This window comes from Kogia breviceps, chromosome 7 (genome assembly GCF_026419965.1).
Source record: "Kogia breviceps isolate mKogBre1 chromosome 7, mKogBre1 haplotype 1, whole genome shotgun sequence".
In the NCBI taxonomy this organism is placed as follows: domain Eukaryota; kingdom Metazoa; phylum Chordata; class Mammalia; order Artiodactyla; family Physeteridae; genus Kogia; species Kogia breviceps.
Window position 1 is genome coordinate 79348638 of NC_081316.1, and position 4953 is coordinate 79353590.

At 42.2% G+C, this 4953-nt stretch overlaps 1 pseudogene; it reads left to right on the forward strand.

Moving 5' to 3' along the window:
* Window positions 1-2588: 2588 nt before the first annotated feature.
* On the forward strand, window positions 2589-4478 carry LOC131760333 (TBC1 domain family member 12 pseudogene; annotated as a pseudogene).
* The last annotated feature ends 475 nt before the right edge of the window (window positions 4479-4953 follow it).

Consider the following 4953-nt stretch of genomic DNA (forward strand, 5'->3'; position numbering starts at 1 on the left):
ACGTGCTACTGCTTGTTTACAATATCATAGAGAAAAAGGAACAGTTCTTTACAGGTGCCCAGTGGAACTGAGGTGACCAACTCATCTTGGTCTGCTCAGTACTGTCCCTGTTTTAATACCAAAAATCTTCTGTCCCAAGAAAACCTTCAGTCTCAGGCAAACTGGGATGGTTGGTCACCCTAAGTAGAACTGAATATGGCTCTGGTCAAAGTGTATGGGACTAACAAGATTTATGAGGTCTGGCATTTTAAGGAAACTTCCACATGACTCTTGGTGAATATGTTCATCCACATCCGTGTTATAAAAATAAGGTTTCCAATTTCTAAGCCATGAAAGCCAATATAGTGGAGGAATGATTGTTAAACATAGGATATTGAGTTAAACCACTGTAAAATTCACTAAACAAATATTGAGTATTTACTATGTTCCAATCACCTTTCTAAGTATTAGAAATAGAGAAACGAGCAAAATAAAGTCCTTAATTTCAGAGGACAAATTCTCAGGAATATAATCAGCAAGGCTGGCATGCTTTTTCTGAATGAATTGTGGGATAAATGTGCACAATGGTCAAATTTTCCCAATACCAATTTGGTGGGTCTACTTGGGAAACGCAGTAGCAAGATGTTTTCATGATATATCCAATTTTCTAATCTTTTTTTTTTTTTTTTTTTTTTTGCGGTACGCGGGCCTCTCACTGTTGTGGCCTCTCCCGTTGCAGAGCACAGGCTCCGGACACGCAGGCTCAGCGGCCATGGCTCATGGGCCCAGCCGCTCCACGGCATGTGGGATCTTCCCGGACCGGGTCACGAACCTGCATCCCCTGCATCGGCAGGCGGACTCTCAACCACTGCGCCACCAGGGAAGCTCCAATTTTCTAATCTTGATTGCACATCCTATGAGACAAAAGTTGGACATGCAACCTCAATATATGTGTATTTACAAATTATATGCATGTACTACTAATATATTAAACACATACACAAACATGAAAATTAAGAAAGGCTGTCCTGAGTAACCGTTCCTGAGATGTGTGCATCCAACTTTAGAGATGGCTAATACATCCCAGGTCAGTTCATAGATGATAACATGATAATCGCTTGCTAGAAGAATGCAAAGGATATCTGTGCAGCAGCTCAGATCACCTGCATCTTCACACACCGATTTTACCACAGGCTGTGCCCTCCTGGGTCATGACTTGCTTGAGCATGTGGTGTCCTCCTTGAGGAAAATATGAGCCCTCCGCCCCCAGTCTACCTGCCATCTAGACACAAGCATGAAGCTTCACATGGCTTTAAACAAGCTTATGAAACCCCATGTGGCAGTGCTTCAACACTATCTCACTCTTGTCTGTGAGAGTTAGATTATGAGGGTTTTAAATGTGTATTTTTCTCCTGAAGTGTACTTCTGGGGTGTACACAGCCTTTAAGAGGAGCCAGGACAATGTCAGCCAAGAAGTCTCAGGCCAACTCAAACTGTAGGGCTGCCACCATAAAGCTTCTAGGAAGTTCCTGTGCTAGGTTGTTTGGAAGGTCATCAAACTGGGCTGCCTCAAAAGTTTCTTTGATGCTGTTGTCTGGAAGTCTCTAAGGCCCTCTGGGGCTGAGGCGAAGACTCAGGGCACACGTGATCAGCCATTAAAGGGTGGTTTAGTTCCAAGCAGGCATTAAAAGATAATTTTCGAGGGCTTCCCTGGTGGCGCAGTGGTTGAGAATCCGCCTGCCGATGCAGGAGACACGGGTTCGTGCCCTGGTCCGGGAAGATCCCACATGCCGCGGAGCAGCTAAGCCCGTGAGCCATGGCCGCTGGGCCTGTGCGTCCGGAGCCTGTGCTCCGCAACGGGAGAGGCCACAACAGTGAGAGGCCCGCATACTGCAAAAAAAAAAAAAAAAAAAAAAAAAAAAAAGATAATTTTCGAAAGCAGGTAAAATCATGACTCTCATACAGATATAAGAATAAACACAAGTTGAAGATTTTATTTAACTCATTCATAGAAAACAAGTGAAGTGATACAACCAGGTCAAAGGATATTATCAATAACAGACACAGTTATAGGTCAGGAATATGGAAAAGAATGTACAAATAGAGCCAAAATTGGTTTTTTGACTATTTCTCCCCATATAGAATTTGTCTGCATGTCTATAGACAAGAATTATTTGGCATTCCTGTCAATTATCTACAGTTTACAGAATCAGAATCAGACAACCCAGGTTTGCTTTAAAATAAACACTTATTTTTCCATTTAAGCACATATTTTCCTCTACAGTTTCCCTACTTTTGATCAAAAAGAATCTCAAAGATTCCTGATCACGAAATGAATGTGGCCTCATTAGATTTGGCCTGATTATTTACATAGGTGCAGCAAGAATGTTAGTTTACCATAAAGGCCTCCTTTAAGTTTACTCTGCTGGAGGTTTCCATAAGGACTCTCAGGTTGGACTTCTAAAATCCTCTATTACTTGCTGTCCTGAGGCTAGGTAGCCACGCCCAAGAAACTTGATCCACCAGATTTCATCTGCGGTACTTATACGCTTTGGGTGACTTCCTCTCTTCTCAAAGTCCTTAAAACATCTCTAGCCTCCTGGCCGGTCATGGAAGTGAGCTTCCTTACCAGCTGGACCCGGTAAGCCAGGTACCAGGAGGGCTTTGTCAGCACTGTTTCAATAAAGTCAACCTTAGTTCCCTAAAAGTGACTGGTCAGGCACCAGCCACAGCTTCCCCAGGTGGGCAGGGAGCCTCTTCCCTTGTTCCTGTGGTCATGTCCACCTGGAGGGGCCTGGTGATGAGGTCACTGCTGGTATGGGCAGCCTGTCCTCTGCAAAGCAGCTGCCTGGCGGCTGCAGATACTAAAGACCATGAACTTGAAGCAGCTGGGAATCAGAGGGTGTTATTCTCTCCCTCCTCTTCCAGAGAGCCCCTCTACCTGCCCCTGGTTGTCTGAAACCTTTTCCAAAAAGGACAAAAGGAGCTCAGATCAGTTGTCCACAGTGTTCCTTGTTGGAAATTATTTGATGAAGTCCCTCCCAGAGAGAATCTTCAGAAAATCCAAAAACCATTCAGCAGGAAAAAAGCATGAACAGGGAGGACCTATAAATCACCGTTTCAGTCTTTAAGACATAAGAATTTTGAATTTGAGTCCCCTTCTACCACCTTTCTGATTCCTGAGTATGGGCCATCATATGATTGACGATTGCTTTTGTGTCTCCTGTTGAAATCTTTGCCTATTCCAAGAAAATCTTCCTGCCAAATCTGTGGAAGAAGCTTTTAACCTCAGTGACAAGAACACGAGACCTTTGAGCTGAGTCTTAAAATTGAGAAATTAAAGCAGTACATTAAAAAAAATTAAGAAGGGGCTTCCCTGGTGGCGCAGTGGTTGAGAATCCGCCTGCCGATGCAGGGGACACGGGTTCGTGCCCCGGTCCGGGAAGGTCCCACATGCCGCAGAGCAGCTGGGCCCGTGAGCCATGGCCACTGAGCCTGCGCATCCGGAACCTGTGCTCCGCAATGGGAGAGGCCACAACAGTGAGAGGCCCGCGTACCACAAAAAAAAAAAAAAAAAATTAAGAAGAAAATATTGCAAATGCAATGGTAATTTGGACCAGTGAAATATTGCCCAGCTGAGAAGAAATTCATAGTAGGAAAAAGGTTGGAGAATTGAGGTGCAGGGATTGCCCCCTAGTGTTCATAAAGCTTGGAGTCTTGCTGTAGTAAGTGAACTAAATAAATATCACTCCTGGACTTTATGCAGTATTCCTCCCCAGAGGAAAGAAATGATGGGAAAGCTTCAGTAAAACAACTTCTATCTAAACATATCATTCTCTATAATGCTGGTCCAGAATGGTGATTCTCCAGATGCTGGTCTGGAAGTAAGCTGTACATATCCTATGCCGTTCCATCTCTCTACATCTTTCAGAAGGATGGTCCATATCAGGATGTTTTATACAGTATCTCAGGAGCATATTCATGTTACAGACCTGATGTTGGTTATGTCCAAGGAATGTCTTTCACTGTGGCATTGTTCATTCTCAGTTTGGAAGAGGCAGTTGCCTTCATTGCATTTGGAAATCTCATGAATAAGCCATCCCAGTTGGCCTTTTTCTGTGTGGATTGCAGCAAGATGTTGAAATATTTTGGAACATCTGAAGTATTCTCTGAGGGCAGTTTCTTTACACATTTTCTTCATATCAAGTAGTCTTACGTTTTCACACTAGCATATACTTGATAGACTGAATATTCACATAGCAACACAAGTCACTGTTCTACTTGATCCAGCTAGTCCAGGCTGGGATGTATTTTGCAGAGATGGGGAGGAATTTTTATTTAGAACTGGGACTGGAATCCTCCAGTTATATGAAGATATTTTCCTTCAGGTATACTTTATTCACATAGCACAGTTTCTAAATAAATTGGCAGAGGATCTCACACCAGAAAAGCTGTTCGGCTGTGTTGCAGCCATTCAGATACAGAAAAGCACGAGTTAAGGGACTTAGGTCTTTGTGTCAGTAATGAAGGATACAAGAAGGAGACAAGAATAACAGTACTGCTTTGAACAGCTAATCTTCATAATTAACAGACTAATAGAAACAGACTAATTTTTTTATAACAGTATTTTGTTTCCTATGTAATCACATGGAAGAAAGTTGGAGCAATCCAAAAGAATCAAGATGTGGAAAACATCTGATTTTGAATTTTGTTCCCAAAGTAACAGAAATGAGCAACCTATTGACAATATTATTTTAAAAAAGCATTTCCATTTTACAAAAGAAAAAGTGTAAATGGCTAGTTCATATTCCATAATCTGGGGGTGAATGTTTGAATGCAAAAACATTTAAAAATAGTTTTAGGGAAAAAAAGACAGTGACGGTTGTACCCAATTAAATAAGAATCATTTTCAAGTATGACATTCCAGACAAAGCCTTGGTTACATAACCATTTTTCCAATTATATTTAGTAAAA